Source organism: Ixodes scapularis, unplaced genomic scaffold, assembly GCF_016920785.2.
Source record: "Ixodes scapularis isolate PalLabHiFi unplaced genomic scaffold, ASM1692078v2 PGA_scaffold0__279_contigs__length_252992795, whole genome shotgun sequence".
Classification (NCBI taxonomy): domain Eukaryota; kingdom Metazoa; phylum Arthropoda; class Arachnida; order Ixodida; family Ixodidae; genus Ixodes; species Ixodes scapularis.
In genome coordinates, this window is record NW_024609835.1 from 55,016,596 (window position 1) to 55,036,054 (window position 19,459).

General features: G+C 43.6%; 1 protein-coding gene across 1 annotated transcript in view; it reads right to left on the reverse strand.

Moving 5' to 3' along the window:
- LOC8031537 (hemicentin-1) overlaps positions 1-19,459 on the reverse strand; it is a 620,814-nt gene that overhangs the window by 436,469 nt on the left and 164,886 nt on the right. The gene's annotated exons all lie outside the window — the stretch shown is intronic.

The window sequence follows — 19,459 nt, forward strand, 5'->3', positions numbered from 1 at the left end:
CGGTAAAATAATTCACATGCGCGTGCCATGACCACAATCACAACGAAGGCTGCATTTTTACCTAAGTCAAAACGTTTTGTTTAGCCTCGCCCGATATCAGTTGTAGAGGAACTCCCATTTTTAACGTCTCTTCAAGGCTCTCATGGTGTTTTACTCGCGAATGGTGTGAATTTGGCCCGCGTTTGAGTCACTTTAAGCTAGAGCATAACACGAGGAATTTCCGCTGTTTGAACGGGCCTCCAGAGCCTTCGTGCTATTTCAGATGGAGGATCAGTTCCTTGGGCCCTAATCTGGACACTTTGCGAAAAAGTCGTTAAGAAATCCGGCGGCTATGTTTGGCCGGTGCCTAGGTTAAGTGCGCCGACTTTTTCGTCAAGTGTCCACATTAGGGCCCCAGGACATGTAGCATACTTACGTTTGTACTCGGTTCGGCGTCACTCATGCTTACGAAGAAACGGAGGTAGCCATCCGCCCATGTGCAGTGCCCAGAGATTTCGCGCGACCATAAGCTTGTTGATGAACATTAAATTGGGTGATATATACTACACACTCCAAACAAGGGGAAGTTCACTACTACTATCAACTGAGAATGCCCTTGAAATTACGGTGTGTAAGATACGCTTTAACCCATGAACGTCTTCAGATGTAGGCTGAGCAGAACCTGAAACGCCATGCGCAGTGTTTCAACGCAGAGCTTGCTCCTAGGTAAAAAGGAATTTCCATTCTTGATATTTAAAACTAACCTTCATATCATGAACGCATCATTTTGTTCTCAATGCACACCAATAGAACGGTTACGCGCGGGTAATATTTTATGTAGAATCTATTTGATGTAAAATAATTTTTTCGTAAGTGTACCCGGTATACTAAATATAATATTGATTCATAGAAATATTCATAAGACCACGTTCCCACAGAGCACGGGAAATTCCATCACTTCCATATGCTCGTTCAGCGCGTTCGGTAAATGACGAAAGCAACGATAACGAAGTGTTTAGGCAAAACATGTTTTCGTAGAACGATGGGGAAATAGGGAGCTAACGCTGCCATTGCATCACTACACGCCGGCTGTGGTGTGGATCCTTCGACAAAACGATTAGCGAGGCCTACCTAGAGTAGTTAGAAAATTCAATCTTCGCAGCGTGGGAAACCGTATACTGATTCTCACTGCACAGATCATGTTTTCCTTCTAAATCGCTCGGAACTCTCTGTATAGATATTTTCGTCCTCCACCTGTTCTGCGGAAAAAATGTAATATAAACAACCGGGCTTTTCTTTTTTTTTTTTTTTGAGAGAGAGAGTGAAGTCAGTGAAAGATTAAGGACAGCAGGGTACTTTTAGATAGTCTACTAAAGCGCGGCGGAACCTAGTCGTTGGTCATAGTCAAACACCAATCACTAGAAAAATATATCTACAGATATCTACATCCAATATAATCGCGTCTTTCTCGCTTAATGCAAATGTCTCAGGCTTTTAAGAAACGTTGAGCTCATTATAAGTAGAAAACTTCACTAGTTACTGCAGTTTTCAGCTTTCATTTCAACAAATGTAATAATCTATTCAAAACTATAAGACCCTCTTCCACGACTTCATAGGATACAAGTACTAAGAGAAAGAAAGGGAAAGATTTATGATTCTAATGGGGGGAACGTAATAGAAATAATCAAATCAATTACTGAATTATGACGGTGACCGCATGAGGAAGCAGACATCGAATTTTGGTACAGGCAACTGTCGTTACCAAAACCGCGCCTCAGTTTTTCTGTCAAACAGCATGATTAAAGATTTCTTAATTATTTGTTTGTCCGAGATTAAAAAAATGGTGACCGTGTGAGTGACTTAATGTGGCAGTATCCGGTGGAGAAAACTGCACTAGCCGTAATTTCGTGTGACAGAAATTCGCCACGTTGTGGCGCCGTGTTTTTAGAATTCTATTTGTGACCAACCGAAACAAATTGTTGCAACAATAAAAAGATCATTTTACGGTTGAAGCGAGGTTTCCTCACACTCTCCACAGCACAGGTAAACAGTACAAGTAATATGACAGACACAATTTAGAGAAGTAAATATCTTCTTGCCACAAACGCCCGTAGTCTTTATAGAAAGTCTGAGGACTTTAGAAGTTTTTTTTTTATTGTCGACTCCCGGCTGCATCAAGCAATTGAAGAATATATGCGACATAGGGGTTACAAATTGAAGGAGTATTGCGTATCCTATATTAACGCTTTATTATCGGTCAGCAAGCTATTTGATTCCAACGTTCTTGTAAATCTGAGAATTTTTTCAATTAACTCGCAGCATCAAGTTGTATTTTATATCTATTAAGTACTTAATAGGAGGCAGGCAGATCCTTTGTGTAAATTGGCGTCTTCGCACTTACAGTTTCAAACTTCTCAATTAGCTGCTTTTGTAGTCAGTACGATGCGTGTGGAACTTCATGAAGTCGACCGTATTGCTTTATGCATGCGAACGCGGAATGTAGAAGCGCGCACCAGTTTGACTTACCGCTGTGTCAGAAACACTTTCACTCAAAACATAAGCAGTCGTGTATCCCAGCTCGCCTGGGGTGGGATTAGAGTTGCATCATACGAACCACGCGCAAGACCTGGTGACGAATGATGGACTTTCGAGCATTAAAAACGCGCGGCTCAGCGATCCTTTAACGAGCCATTGAGAAATACATGTTATACAACGGGGAAATGTGCTCAAGCCCGTATCTAAGCCGTTGCCGGATTTACTTAGTAGCCCGTGAATAATGAATTGTTTACTCTCGACAGGTAAACCGGTGGCAACGAAAGTGCTGTTACATGATTGTAATCACTATAAATAAATTAGTTTGTGCCTTTAGCATTTTTTCTTTCGAAACAAAAACACAAAAATTGTTAGTCTGTATCAAATAGGAAGTTTCCAATTACCCGGTCGTCTGAATGATACGGTATTAACGAAGCATTTGCCTTTTAAATTATGTAGTAGTTTTCCATATAAGGGCTTTTCCTGATGCCCACGTCTCCTCTCAGAGATATATAAAACACAAATCTATTTAGCCTATCTACGAATCGGATATTAAGCAAAAGCAAAAACGCAAACAACAATAACATAATAGGGCGGTTTTGTTTTTTTAAGCAACATGCAAACTAGACGTTAAGCGCTTAACATTAAGGCTTGTCTGTTTTTGTGGTATGCCGATATTAGTTCAAGTTGAAGAACTTTATTCCCTGTTCTAGTACATGAATGGGTGAAGCAAGGTAACAAAGGAGATTAACAGCTTGACGAACTCCCTTGCTTCCTTGTAGCTTGGCAAATATAAAATCAAACTATATTCTGCAACATCATATGAAATCAGCATAACACATAATACAATATCAACTGGTTTTTACTATGTCAACTATTCATTTCTATTTCTTTCATAAAGCAAATCGTTTATAGTGATTGAAATAACGTCGAATGTTATTCCTAAGGAGAGCGTTCAGCGTAGTAACGAGTGTGTATCTGAGCGATTGCGTAGAGCAATTATTAAAACAATGTTGCACAGTTTGAGATTCTGCCGAGCGAGTAGGGTCGTCTCGAGTAGAGCGAGTAGAGTCGTCTCGAAGTTCACGGATAACAGGACAGACAATGACAAAAGAAACTTTCGTCAGGTTCTTGGGGTCAGAAGAGAATTGAAACGGAAGACTGTAGCGTTATTGCAAACTGACAAAAGTGGGACATTTGGTGTTTTGCCCCTGAGTGACTATAAAAGAAAAATAGGCGTGGCTCTAGACGGCTTGTTTCAGCCGTCCATGGTAAATTTGAGGAAAACGAAACAGAGTGTCATTAAGGTTTTGAACGAATGGGAGTTTGAGGGGCCTGCTAAACGGATAAGGGATGCAACAAAAGGCACGCTGTCGGTGAAGTTTTTTCTGAAGGACCATAAAGTCAGAATGCCTCTGAGGATTGTCATCAATGAGGGTGGGACGTGGCAAAAGGTACTATCAGAATTTTTGTTGAAAGGGCTCTCGGTCTTGCCGTTGCAAAACCCTCTTTCGCTCAGGAATTCGGAAGAGTTATTGGAGTCCTTTAGGTGTTTCACCGGAAAGATTGCAGGGTGGGGTCTTTGGATATCAAAGATATGTACTATTCATTGGACCATGGTATGTTGTTGCAACGTGTGAGGAATTGGCTCGAGTTAGGCTTAGTGAAGTTTCAGTCAAGTTACGGCATAAGCATTAGTGGCTTCTTGGTGTTATTGGAGAGGTATTTGTCGGTCACTGCTGTGGGTTTTGAAGGAAGGGAATTGGTTCAGAGAAAAGGTGTGTGCATTGGTTCACAATTGGCGCCCATTCTTTCTGAAATTTATTTAAGGGTTTTAGATCTGAAAGTCGAAACAGTGTTGACGCCGATGTCGGGTGGGACCGCTTTAGTGAAACGCTATGTCGATGACATTTTGGTTTGTAGGACGAGAGGCAGTGACTTGGCGATGCTTGTGGATTTCATCCGAAACGTGGCGCCTGAGCTGGCCTTTGTAACAGAATTTACAAAAAATGGATCACTACAGTTTCTGGATGTTAAGATAAGCTTGACGAACGGTTTGTGCTGGAGGTATACGGCAAGGATGAACCCAGGCCCTTGTTGCCCTACAGGAGTTGTCATGCCAGGACGGTCAAGAGAGTTGTTGCCGCTTCACTGTTGAATAGTGCGCTCAGTAAATCTTGTGCGCATGTGGTTGCGGAGGCTGTACAGGCGCAAGTGTCTAGATTGTTTGCGGCAGGATACAAAAGGGAGCTTGTGGAGAGCGTAGCCGCGAGGGGTTTGCAGCGTTTGGCGGGTGCGGTCAGTGTAAAAGAAAAAATGAACAATGTAGTTTGCATTCCCTTTTACCATTCGGTTTCCCATAATTTGAAGGCTCTTGCTAAAAAATTCAACGTAACTGTGGTTTTCAGACCAGAGTTTAAACTCAGCAGACTAACCCCATTCACGGGAGGAGTGACCGGGTGCCCAAAAAAACACAAAAATAGAGAAGTCGAGTGTCGGGAGGGGGAAGTTTATGGTATTCCATTGACAAGTGGTTTTCCTTACGTCGGCCAAACAGGAAGATGTGTAAACGACCGGTTATTAGAGCACAAAATGGCAGTAGAATTGAGGGCTCAAGATTCAGAAATAGCCAGACATGTTGAGGAGTGCAATGGGTGCAACCCGGAGTGGGCCAGAAGAGAAATTATCTACAGTGAAGAAGATGCGACTAAAAGGATATTGAGGGAGACCATTAGAATAGGAAGTATTGGGAATTGTATAAGCAATCCTTTCGTTTCTTTAGACAACCTAACCTGGTCCTATATCAGAAACGGAGTTTTCGTCTCCATGACGGGTGAGGTCTAGCCGAAAGATTAAGTAAAATTGATTTTTTGAAGGCATCGGAAGGAGACAGAAATAAAGAGAGGGGGGAGGTAGGTTTTTGGGTAAGTCGGGGACAAGTAAGTACAAAACGAACGTGCTGGTTACAGCAATTAAACATGAGGAAGTATATAGAAAGGGGGACGGACGGATAGCGGCACAAACTTTAAGGCTTTGAGATTACTTTACAGCGTATTTTGGCTCACTGGCTGGGTCTCCCCATGTGTTTTCGAGGTTTATGATGACGTCGGCAACTGTAAAGGGGAGGGGGGGGGGGGACGGGAGGGGGGTATATCTGAATGCTGTGCTTGTGTACGATTCGGCGGCGGGGGCAAGGAAGCGTTGCGAGGAAGGGGGGGATTGGCATTGGTGGCAGTGGGGGGTGATAAGTCAACTGCGTGGACGTTCTCATAGACTCTGTGATGCCTCGCGCATGTGTATGGCTGTGTGTGCGAGGAGGGCTCCTGACGTGGACGGTGGACTGGACGGGAGGAAGCGGCTTGACCTGCGGGACTGTGGATGTCGGTTGGGGCACCGGGGGAGCTCGCCTTTTTAAACGAGTGTCTGACAAATAAACCTTCAGCTGTGTTTGAGACGTTGTGTTGTGTTCCTCCCCTTCTGTGTTCCTGAGTCTCGGGTTTTATTACCAGGGTAATAGATAATGTGCTCTTAGATGAGCAAGATTAGGTACGTTATCGACTTTTGTTTTCTAATTTAAACCTGACAACTAATTTGTACTTTTCCATTGCAACGTCTAAACGACAAATTTAGCCAGGCCACTAGAACTGCTATATTAGGGTCTGTTCACATGCAGAACGTAGTAGTGGTTAGACGATCCAAACATGGCGCGATGCTCACAACTTGCTCTTTGCTACTTTATCTAATCGTCTTTTGCCTTGAAAATTAGGTTTGGGCGAACGACTCTTAAAAAAAAGACCATATTCTCATCTCGGAAAGTTAAGTTTATTCAAATAGGTCTTTGTTTTGCAAAAAAAAAAAAAAAGAAGCACTGACATTTTTTTTGGCGCCTTATACATGCCTCTAAACGTACGTGTCGACGAACCTCACAGTGTTTACGTGGCAAATTGTTTGCCCAAAACCTTCAAAACAAATAAAGTCCAAGCGATGAGCCATGCATGCAACGCAGTCGACCAAGCGAAACATTAAACGGTGTGACCACTTTGGAGCGAACGCTGGAAATATGAATTTCACACCCTTTTGAACATGCTAAATGAAATGCTCCCCGGAGGGGTTCCTGTATCGCCGAGGGAACAAAGGGCTTCGGAAAGCAGATAGCAACCACCGTAATGCGAAGTGGGGGCTGGCACTCAGAGACGTGGGGAAAAACGCATTATAAATTCAATAGATTAACGAATAATCTTTTCTGATATCATCGGGCAGAGTCAACATGCCCAAGGTAAAAACAAAAGGTTCTACAAATCTTCGCAAAATATCTCGGCAGCATACGTTGGTATAGTGAAATAGGACGAAAGTGCGATATGCACCTTGCGCTTGCATAAAAAGGCTATGCACCTTTCCATTTTTTCAAGAGTTTCCGGAATAACGAGAAAGAACGTGCCTCCATCTGCAACAAAACGACAAGCGAACCGACACCAGGAGCTTGGTCGGGATTTGTAGCGCGTAGCTGTTCCGAGGTTGATAGCAAGAATAACCAATAGCCCTCCAAGCAACCATAAAATGTTTGCTTAAAACGCCGAACTTCTCAGCCTCCACCGGGGATTTAGAGAATAATAAAAGAAATTCTGAATTTATTCAAGGCGCCATGCAGTTGTACACAGAAATACCAACTCTTCAGACAGTTTTTGGAGGAGAGCACACGGAAGGTTCATCGGTTTCTCACAATGCTGCAGACACACAAGGAAAAAAAAAAAGAATTGAGAAAAAAGAAACGTTTCTAATCCTACCGAGGGAGTTTGCGTCCGAAAGCGAATTCGAGAACAGAAAACATAGCAACGTCCTATGCACATAAACATGACGAACCGCCGGAGGGAAATTGGATGCCGCCAGGGCAGATATCCTGCAACGTACAAAGTTTTCTTTCGATTCTTCCGAATTCCATATTTCGGTACGCTTGAGTGTTTATACCACGGAGCGGACATATTCGCGCTGCACGGGTTCACCAGAAACGAAGAAAACAAGCAAATACGTTAAGTTTCCAAATGAAACTTCGCTACGTTAGACGGGCGTACAGAACTAAAATACAACTAGATATGGTCGCGCGTTCAACGCATAATGAAGCCCTAAGCTTCGGTGTTTGGAAATGCTAGCTTTGGTACAAAAGGGAAGCGAAACACAGAAGTAAACATTAGTTCGTATGTATGCAAGTTTTTGTTATTGCTGACGAGCAATATGTGTTGAAGGTTAGCTAAAAAAGAAAGCCTGGATTGTTCCGAATTGAACATGCCGTGAAAGCAAGGCGGGTTGACCCATAAGTGGGGTTCATCTAGTATACGTCTGAAAATGGTGCACAAAAATCGAATGGCTTTCATTATTATTTTTGTGGTTGCTCGAGTAGGGACGTAATAAAAAAGCGGCTACAGAATTATCTGAAAAAAAAAATGCCTATACTATGATGAACCATTCGTTTAGTAGAGAACACATAAAATATTTAACCGTAACCTTAAAGTTATTCTGAAATCCTTAAAACATTTTGAGCACCTGGATAGTGCGCGTCACAAACTAACCTATCTAAGAAATGAATAAAAATCGCGAATTCTATTTTTTTTCACATCCCAAACTCTATTTTTATGGTTCTGAAAGGGGCTTTTATGTTGATATCAGTCCTAAATAGAAGTATTTACATGGAATGGCTTTTAATTAAAAACCGGTCTGTCAATGCGTATATAAACAATGATTTTTTTAAATTTTTTTATGAAATTAGTTTTGTAATATACGTGGCCCATCGATGCTCTCAACAATGTTTTTTTGTTTCTTTCTTTTTTTTTTATGCCCCCCCCCCCCCCCATAAAAAAAAAAGATGCTTTTATTTGTGGGTTTTCCAAAGCAAAAATATATTTCGGAATCGCTCGTCAGCGAAGATGTCTCATGACGTAAATATTGCACTTAATGTTTTTGTTAGAAAAGTTTTGTTTCTTACATACCTGTCAAATCTAAAACCTTAACTTATTTTTTAGTTAAGTGTTGAATAACGTGTTTCTTACACACATCATACAAATACGAACGTTTGAACTTAAGTTATTTTTGTAATCATATCTGCCACTGCATTAAGCTCAAGTTTTGTATATACTATTCTTGGTGTGTTGTCTGTTATTAGAGCGCAGCTCTAGGGCGCCCGCTTCCGGCTTGAGCGGCGTCGCCATCGCCGTCGCCGTCGGCGTAACCGCGCGGTGCATTATTGGACATCCCCATGATGCAACGCGCGGGGAGGAGGAGGGTGAGGAGGACGAGGGGGAGGAGAGAAGGAAAAGGACGGGAGGGCGAGGAGAAGGGGAGAAGGACAGAAGAGGAGGAGGGGGAGAAGGGGGAGGTGGAGGGATTGGGAGGACGAGAGGAGGGGGGAGAAAGAGAGGAGGGGAGCAGCTTGAGGGATGAGGGGAGGAGGTTAAGGAGGAGGGGAGAAGGATGAGGAGGAGGAAGACAAGGGAGGAGGGGAGGAGGAATATTAGGAAGGATGAGAAGGAGGGAGGAGGGGTATACCCTCCCCTCAGTACCCTTCCCTCCTCCTCCTCAAGAGGTGCGCTCCGATTCGGCGTTACAAAGAACCTAAGTTATCGTTGTTAATAATATCTGCCACTGTATTGAGTTCAAGTTTTGTATATACAATTCTCGGTGTGTTGTGTTATTAGAGCGCAGCTCTTAGGCGGCCGTTTCCGGCTTGAGCGATGTCGCTGTCGCCGTCGCCGTCGGCGTAACTGCGCAGTGCATTATGGGAAATGTCCCATAATGAAGCGCGCGGGATCTCGTGACGTCACTAGTGACGTCACGAGGGTCCCGCGTGTGTGACGTTACTAGTCGTTTGTTAGAAAAGTTTACCTTCTTACATATCTGTCAAAGCTAAAACCTAGACATATCTTTTAGTTAAGCGTTGATTAACTCGTTTCTTACGCACATCATACAAATACGAACGTTTGAACCTAAGTTATCTTTGTTAATAATATATGCCACTCACTGTATTGAGTTCAAGTTTTGTTTGTACTATTCTTGGTGTGTTGTCTGTTATTTGGCTATATGTTATTATGGAATATATTATATTAGTACACCAAATCTTACGCATAATGTTGTCACATCGGCCCATACGACTGAGACAAAAGCTATTCTTACAAAACCTGCCTTTTCACATTATATCGAGCTGAATCGACTTGCCGTCAGTCGACGGTAATTGAAATCGCAAACTTTCGATGCCAAGTAAAAAAAAAAAAAAAGGAATATATATTTTTTGCCACAGAATAATACGGCGCACAGACTCTTAAAAATGTCTGTACATCTACTTTCACGCACACCACTCGGAGAGCCAATCACCGCAACGTACGGAGGTAACTCAGCGAATGACGATGCCGAAACATATGTTTAGACCCAAAAACGCAGTCTGAGTTGTGACATTAAGCAATGCAAGCGTGACGTTTTGCATTGCTTAATGTCGCCACTCAGACTGCGTTTTTTGGTCTAAGCATATGTTTCGGCATCGTCATTCGCTGAGTTGCCTCCGTAAGTTGCGGTGATTGGCTCTCCGAGTGGTGCGCCTGAAAGTAGACGCACACTTTTTTTTTTAGTGGATAATGAACAAGCTCTACAGATAATTAAGATACTGCCGAATGAATATCGCTGTCCGCAAAATACTCTAAAATAAAGCGACGCCGTTGCCGAGTACAACAATTAAAAAGTTGTGACACACTGAAAGTAGGGTTATTCCCTTTAAAATAACACTACCTACGCATGCCAACTTAAAATCGCATGGTCTTTGTTTACATAATCCATAGACAACACGAACTGAGGTTGTATCAAAGCACGAACGAAACGAATTATCAGTGGTCCCTTTTGCCCTCCCACTCCATGAATTAACCGTCAAAATGAGACTAGTTGTTTGAACCCTTACCTATATTATTTATCCAAAGTAATTCTCCAATACCCGTGAAAACCATTCATTCGCCTTTAAATATCCTCATTTTTGTGGCTGGTTGATTCGGCGATTAGTACCTTTCCATCACACAGATGTTTGTTAGTGATTTTGAAACCGATAAGAACCCAGACATCCGAACAGAAACTTTTTCTTACTAAGCCAACAGGTTGAATTTTTGGTAATATGTACATTCCAAGGAATGCCTGCGTGTCTACTTACCCTCAAGACACTCAGAGGGCTAATCAATGAGATCCAGAAAATCAGCTCAGTGAATTATGAGGCGGAACATCCGTTTAGACCTAAAAATGAAGTCTGCGCTGTGGAATTACGCAATACAAAACGTCATGCTCGCATTGCGTAATGCCACAGCGCAGACTTTGGCTCTTCTAGTGTTTTGCAGGTAATTAGACGCGCAGGCATTTCTTAGAGTGTAGAGAACGCAGACAAATTGGGTGGCGTCATTAGATTGTCCCAAAGCACATCCGCTGGTGATTGAGACCCGTGTTTTCTTAGACAATTGAACTAGTACTGCGGGGTGGCAGCGCATTCACGTTGTTTCCACAGATATCCATACAGCATAAAAGTACTTTTCTGTCCTTGCCGATCGCTCGAGCGAGTCCTGTACTTTGCCAAATTTACAAACTACAAAGGAAAACGATTCCGCACCTCGCGGTCAAGCAAGACACCAGGCGGCTGATATTATTATGGCACTGATTAGAAAGATCGGCAAAATGCTTTTCTCGTTGGCGTTCTTATTTATTTGCCGTGTATTCGGGTGCGGAAAGTCTCGAGAGCGACTTAACAAAAGACATTTGACGGCCAAGATTGTTTTGTTTTCTTTTCGTTTATTTCTTTAAAGCTTTTTTTTTTTTTTTACATCGTGCTATAGGAATTTTTTGTGTTGTGGAATGCACTTCACGCAGCGCAAGGTGAGGTGATAAAATGTGTTCGCACAAATCTTCCCATACAAAGGTCTAAAAAGCGCTAATATCTAGTTGGCGATATGCCGGGCAGTGTCCGTTTTGACAATGAGGCAGACGTTGCACATATTAATGAAGCCAAAAAACACATCAACATGCTTTATTCACGCTGAGTCTTATCTGTTTTTTATTACCATCTTTGTTCCGTCAGCCGCTCTTAGTTTGTCTGTTTGCGTCTTTATTTTTTATATTTGTACTTTCGATCGATGAAGCTTTGGCATGTTGCATGTTGTTTCTTAGCCAGATTCTTAGGCGGAGGGTGCGAATACTCACAAAACGAGTGTTTCCTTGAACGTGAATGATGTTTTATTACTTTGCGACTTAAAAGCAAACTTGATGCAACATCTACTCATCATGATGTCAGAGTGAGTGAGAGAGAGACTGGCAAAAGAGGAAATACTAACGTGGGAGTTACAGCCAGAGGCCGAACGGTCATCGCTAGTTAGGGGGGAGGGTTTAGTGGATTAGCAGATGATTGAAGAGAAAACAGTGAAAAAGAGGAGGGTAGTGTTTCGCCAAAGCCGACACAGCGGGCGGGAGCAGCCACCAAACCGCGGCTGAAGGATATCAACGTGCTGATAGGGTTAGTGTTTCAGCTCCAAGTATGGCTCCAAGGAACTTATGAGTCGACGTGGGGCGGTTGCTTTATAGACACCCTAAACGTTAATATATTTCACATTTCTAGGGGCGCGTGCGCGGCCAAGCGAATATGTGATAGATATAATTGAAACCGCGAGCACGCCGAAAACACGCGTGGCATTCAAAATGAGAATATGCGCGCCCAATGAACGTTTTTTTTTTTCAGCGGCAACTACAGGTTAACATCTAAAGGGGCGATTATGGCCCAAATAGGAGTTCCTTTAGATCGTCCTGTTCATTGAGCAAGTAAGTTTGTTGTAAGCTGAAGTTTGCAAAATGTGTTATAAAAAGCTAGCGCGGGCATAAAACAAGTAGCGCTCTCTTTTATTTTTTTGTTTTTATACAATATCCGAAAAATAATATGCTCAGATTAGAAATTATTCTACTGCATTGTTTAATCAGATAAGAGGCACCTTTTTGCTCTCTTTGCGTAGAAAAAGTCGGAATGCTAAATTTGCCTTAAAAAAAGTCTTGCTACTCAGGGATAATTCAGGCAAGGTTCGGGCACGCTATTCCTTGACAAGAACAAACGCAAGCAATCCTAAACTATGTTTAGCGCTCTAATTTATTTTCATTAAAAAGCGCTACGATTGCTCATATTTTTGCTTCTTCGCCTTCATAAATGAAAGCTCTTCTTCCTGGTGTTTCTGCCTATTACAAAGCGTTAAAATCAAACACAAATAGGTGGTACATTCAGGCCCCCGGAACGTTATAATGCACAGGAGGCCCCCGAAACATGACAAGAAATGGCAGAAGACGTAGCCTTTTCAGCCGCGAGAGCAGCCAAGGACTACCCGACTCGGAAAAGCAGCTATCTTTCGCCTCATCTCTGTGAATGAAAAATGAGTCCCCCTTTTTTCCCTCTACCCTCGCTGCTCCATTCTAGTCGACACCAGGCACTATAGCGCGCAGCGGCGGCTTTTCGCGAATGAAAAAACGAATACTTAAAGGGACTTAACACACCACTGAACGCGTGCGCCCTCCCTTCTATTTTTGTTGTTGTTTTGTTCGGTGTCTTTTTCATTCGTGTTTTTCCTCTTTCCACTTGTGTAGACCATGTTCTTGCAACGTTTGGTGAGAGCATTCAGATATTGTTTTTCGCTCGTGGAAACTCGTCTCAGCAGCCTAGATAGTTCTATCTCAGCTCTATCTGAGCACGTTGTGCTTTGTTATAATACTTGTTTTATTTTTATTTTATTGGGCAGTCACACGAAGAAAAAAAGAGAGCCCATTTTGAAACAAGCTTTCAAAATTCGAACAGGAAGACCTTGTTCTGCGGGACATGGCTGATATGCAGGCTTGTTGTATATTGAGGGTGAGTGGGGGCTCAGTACGGCATTAACAAGGCCATCTCGACAGCTTGGTTGCTATCAAGGGATCCATATATCACTTCTCCCCGCCAAAACGCAAGAACAAAAAAAAAGCGTGTTATTATATATAAAAATACAAACTGAAACCACATTAAAAAAAAAAAAAAAAAAAAAAAAAAACAGGGACAAAAGATAGTTTCCCTTAGAAAGGAAAGCGGCTTGCGAAACTCCATTGAAAGACAGAAAGTGAGCCTCGCGTCGTTGTACATGTTCGCGCGTAGAAGTTCTAATCTGGGCAGGCTGACTTTTTGGCACGGCGTAGACTGGATTTCTCGCCGTGAGGCTTGAGATAACACAACCGTCTAGCTCCGCTTGAGAACGACGCCGAGGACGCGGAAGCGGACGCCACTTCCGTCCTTCGGGGCGCGCGGGGCAGCGAGCAGATTCTTCTTCCGGTCTGTGTCACGTGCTCCACCCCTCCAGCGTGTTTTATGCAGCGGCTCCGAGGGAAAACGCGGGGGTCCGAGGAGCTGATGCAAGAGATCCGGTCGGTGCAGTAAATTATTCGGATCAAGGAGAAGAGGGGGAGTGCTTTTGTCAGAACGCCAAGGAGGAATATGCGGAAAGGCGGGGAAGGAACTACGTGTGATCTGAAGGCTACCACGACACGCGTATTCTCTCGTGTCATGGCGGACCCTACGTGTTCTTTTTTTTAACGAGTTGGTTTAATTTTTTTTTTCAGGCAGTGGGGAAATGACGCTTACTACGTCAAAGATTAGGGAAATTAATGTGGCGGTCCAAAAGATTGGGGATAGACCAGTTCTCAGAAATAAGAAACGATGAAATCAAAACGCGCAAAAATTAATCACGCTTATGAAAGAAGAAAAAGAGAAGCCCCCACTTATTGCGGATAATGTTTATTTTTGTCGAGCGCGTGTCCCGAAGCGTGAAAATGGAGATCGCTGTAGAGTTCGACATTGAATCAGGAGGGAGATTTCATTAACGCGACCCGGAGAATAGCGCAGACCTGGAGGTAACGAGGTAGGAGGAGGAATAGGACAAATCGAAAAGACTGGTGGAAGAAGAGAAGGAAGACACAGAAAGCAGGTGCAGGCAAAAGGGAAGCTCTAACATCTATATAAAAGAAAAATTGGAAGGGCGGAGAACGCCAGAAAATGAGTCTGTCGGGTGTTGTACAACAAAAGCCTCGCCACCCGATATAAAAGAAAAAAAAGAAGCGATTTCGTCAGACGTTGTTTCGCGGACGACTACTCAGGTTGATGCAATTAAGTGTGTAGAACGATGGGCTCATTATTTTTAATTTGCAAACCCGGTTTATAATTATACTGAACTTTTTTTTTTCTTTTGTATCGCGAAATTAACCAGTAAGGAAGCACCTGGAGGAAGGGGGTACTCGAAAGAAGGCATGCCTAGGTAAGGCGAAGAACGTTGGTCGGCGCACTGTTCGCCTATCCGTTTCTGTTTTTCTTCCGCTGATGCGTTTCGGATGATCCACAAAAATGTCATAGACCCACGACATGTGACAAACTGGTGCTAGGAAACCGAGTGTGGGGCCCGAATTATTGAACGACCGACCGTCAAAATAAAAAAATAAAATAAAAATAAAAACATTTACTGGTTTCTATTACGGTCTTGTGGACAAACGCTCGTAGTCCGAGCTTTGCAATCACTGGCTGACGCTTCGGCTTCTTTTCTTTTACGATATTCGGCCCAAAAGACACGCTACAATAGCTGCACTCCCTCAGCTGAACGTTCTAGAAGGGAATGTATTTATGATCCCTGAACATTTTAAAACAAAATGTCGCGTATATTTTTGACATTTTTCGAGATACTTGTGTTCGGATACAAGTCACAAAATATGACTCGTTCCTAAACGCTGGGGTGTTGTTATTCGTTTCTTCAGTCTCAAGGGTTACAAACGCTGAGGTTCAAACAACTACCGGAAGGTCGAATTATTTTCGCAAGAATGGTGTCAATCAGCGAACAGGTATCCAAGACAAATGTGGTTCGTAAAGACTTATTGAACAATGCCAAACGCAGGCGTAAGAAAACTAAGATCAGTATCTCTGAAACTTCATTGAAAACAGACAATTAAATGGCACATGCTTGATTGTTGTTCTTACGAGCCTAGAACGAAGTCATGAGTTTCATATATTTGTTGCACCACTATGATTTCTTGTTCACAAAGTTGATAAATCTATTTGTAAGGGTACATGGCGCTTACAAAGTGTCACAGCTGAAAGCTGAATAAATACTTAAACAAAATATGAAAGGGTATCACTGAAAAAGGCAGTGAGAGGCGGACATATAGCGGCCAAGATACGTAACAAGCAAAGCGAGAAAAAATGTGTTTAATCTTGTGTCTTTTGAAGAGGCGGTGCCATGATTTTCGAACTTCTGCTAAATAATTGTGGGAGTTCGTCTCAGCCATTTCTAGATCCAGGAACGGAGATTCATATCTGCTTCCGTGCGCTATTTTTTATTTAATAAAATTGCAAAGATCGAAGTTTTTGACGCCTCTCAACCCGCGCATCGGCGACAGAGTATATTTGAGTCTCGCGCGCAGCGACATGTCTAGGGGTCATGTAACTCCTCTATGGGCTTCGTGACCTCCGTTTCTTGGTCCCCCGGCGCTCTTCCTGTGATTTCGGACACCGTGTCAACCGTGTTCTCGACCAACTTGGCGTCATGGGGTGTTGGTTTCTGATACCACGCACAACTGGGGGGTTCCTCGCGCGGTAGACAATGATAGAAGAGATTTCGGTTTACGAACAGGGGACTCCAGTTAGGGCACAACAAACACCGCACCCGGTAGGCATCGCCCGTGACCGCGGCGAACGATACGATCCTACGCTGAGAAACACGAAAAAACGATAGTTCAGACTCTTTTCTGCTTTTCGAGCAAACCAAACTGCTAGAGATTAATCCAGACATTGCTGAAGCTCTTTGTTCTCTGTACAAATATTTACTCAAGGTGTGCTTTTGGCACAGAACGGGACATCGGTAGACCGTTGTGTAGAACAAGCAGTTCGTTCATCGCTCGCAAGTTGGCTCATAAGGCTCTTCTTGTTTTTCGTCATCGTTAATGCGCTCCCACGCGGCCGGAAACAAGATGCTGTATGAGATGCTGTACGCACAAATCCGACACACGACGGGGAGTGTGGCTGCGCAGGAAGTGAAATTGAAACGGCAAGATAAAAAAAAGAAAACCTTAAATTTAGCACAAAATTGCACAAATCGCTAGCTTACATACGACATCCCCCTGCGTATTTCACACAGCAGTTCCTGTAACCGCCACACGCTGCTGCAGATCGGAAAGTAATTTGTTTTTTTGCTTTACGAATACGCAGCAGGATCGCTGTATTTCGGAGAAAGCATTCTGGTTTCCGGTTACTTTTGGAACGATAGGCAATACGAAAAAAAAAATGGTAAATTCTTTCAGCCTTAAAATCGTTGCACTGGGGGATTCACCCGTTAGTCATTCAATGGACGAATTTGTCTACACAAACCTGAGTTCAGGAAAACACCAGAGTATTTATTATTTTTTAGATTCATTGTGAGGATGTAATGAAGGTCGTACGACCTTTAAATGTTCCCCTCAAAGCGCTGTAGATGTTTAATAAAATCCAGAATTATGACCATTTTGACTGTTTTGAGCGCATTTCGAGCTATATTGAAATTAAATTTACTCGGGTGATAAAAGTGACAAAAGAAATGGTATACGTACTAGAGGTTTCTCCTATATTAATTTTAAGACCCTGACGGAAAGCCCAAAGATATTGATATATCCGTATTTGTGTAAATAAATTTGACAGGGCAGTCTTTGCTAGATTTATTTTCAATGGGTTCGACGAGATGGCGACACCAGCACCATATTCCCCAAGTTAGAGCATTTGTTTTAGAGCGCAGCTCTTAGGCGCCAGTTTCCGGATTGAGCGGTATCGGCGTCGGCGTAACTGCGTGCGTTTCATTATGGGACGTCACAGTTTTCCCGCTGAATTTGGCGGGGAAGATGAACTGGTGTTGAGGTCACGCAGCGTCAATTTCGCCGCTAAATTTAGCGGGGAAACATAACCCGCTAAATTTAGCGGGAGATGCTCGCTAAATTTCCCGCTAAACAGGAGGAGAAGAGGAGAGGAGGAAGGGAGGGTACGGAAAGGGGAGGAAAAGCATACCCTCCCCTCCGTACCCTCCCCTCCTCCTCCTCAAGAGCGGCGCTCTTATTTTGCACTAGAGAGAATTGTAAACGTCTCCCATTTTTTGTTGTTTTCGCGAGCTTGCACGGACGGCGATTCGGGGCACGAAGCCTCTCCTTGACACAGCCGAGATCGGTTTTGCCGTTTTGCCGGATTACGGTCTGTGTGAGATTTCTGTCCGCTGTTCCACAATAAAAATACGACCAATGAGAGGCGACGGATGTATGACGTAGTGATGCCATCGCAACGTGCTGTGTCTCGCCGCGCCGCGACGAGCTTTCACTTGCAATCATTCTAGATTGGCGGCTGCCGATCCCACGACCGATGCAGCCAATCCAGCGGTAAGAACGTGGTACGTTACCTCGCGTTCCGCAAGTCCCTCGGTAACACCGAAGAGTCCCTGGCCCTCAGTAACCGCTCATTCATACTGGAAGCGGATCCGCGTTCGCAAAGGGGTTGCGAACACGGTTGTATAAGAATCCAGTACAATTGCACGCGCACTCGATGACATGAAGTGCGCGTGCAAATGTACTGGATCTTTATACAACCGCGTTCGCAACCGTTTTGCGAACGCGGATCCGCTTCCAGTGTGAATAAGCGGTAAAGCCCCTTGATGTGTCTTGCAAACGCCATCAACTCATGAAGTACGCCAATGCACGAACTGGTGCCTCGTGGAACGCTTGGAAGTAAATAGCGGCGCCGCAGCACTCTCATAAGCCTCGTAAATTAAAATGAGCGCAACACTGATTTTGTGAAGCTGGCTAATTGTAGAGTGTTTCGTTCACAGTCAACCAACCGCGTAATCGTTAGTATTGCAACGCCGACGGAATACAAAATTTGGAATGTCGCATTAAACAAACGCCTTGCTCCAAAAAGATTTCTTATTGTTTTTTTGCAACGGGCGCACGCGCACAAAAAGAAAACGTGCCCGTTTCGCATAAATCCCTACGAGGTCAATTCCAGCAGAGCGCTTTCAAACTTAAGAAGGAAATTTCAACCGAGGGAAGAAAAGTCAGAGGGCGTGAAACGCAGGCAGAATACGGACACAAAAGCAAAACGCCGCCGTCTGGTTCGCCCTGGAGCGCCGTTCTAAAATGCCATCTGGATGTGAGCGGTCGTTTATGCGGGCAACGAGCCGAGCGCACAAAAAAAAAAAGAAACTTCAAAGACAAGCGGCGGTGCGGACTAGAAACACGGCGAGCGACACGTGGGTCTGAGTCTGTCAGTCGCCTCCCTCCCTTCTGTTGTTCTTCTCTCGGTTTCGTCAACCCCTCTTCTCGTTGGACTTTTTTCTTTATTGATTCCTTTTTTTTCTTTTTTTTGAAAGGTCGCGACTTGGATTTCTCCCAAGAGACGGAGGATACCATTAGATATTCGGGGAGTCGATGCAACCACGTGCTTATCATTATCTCCGAAGAAAAGTATAATCACCAGCCGTTTCCGACTGCGGAGATAAACCGGAATGGCTTTGGCTGGATTAAGTGCGAAGTTCCCACTCGGCAAAGGAAGTGGCTCACATTTTGCTTAGACGCCTCAAAAAAAGAAACCGTCTGCGATGTGGGACCGGCCATGAGGGAACAGACTTGAGACATTATGCTCAATGTGAGAGGGGGAATTTCGTTTTAGCCCTAAACGCATTTTCAGTTACGGTATTTTTCCCAGATGCCTCCCTATATTGCAGTGATCGACTTTCCCAAATGCCTTACATGAAAGTGGACGCTGCCAATAAAATTTCTTGCAGCTATCCATTTTGGAAACTTTGCACATGGTTTCCGCTGAAAATTCGAGTTATTTTAGCGTAGCTTTCTTCTTGCTCGTGGTAAAACATTACATTTCTGAACCCTC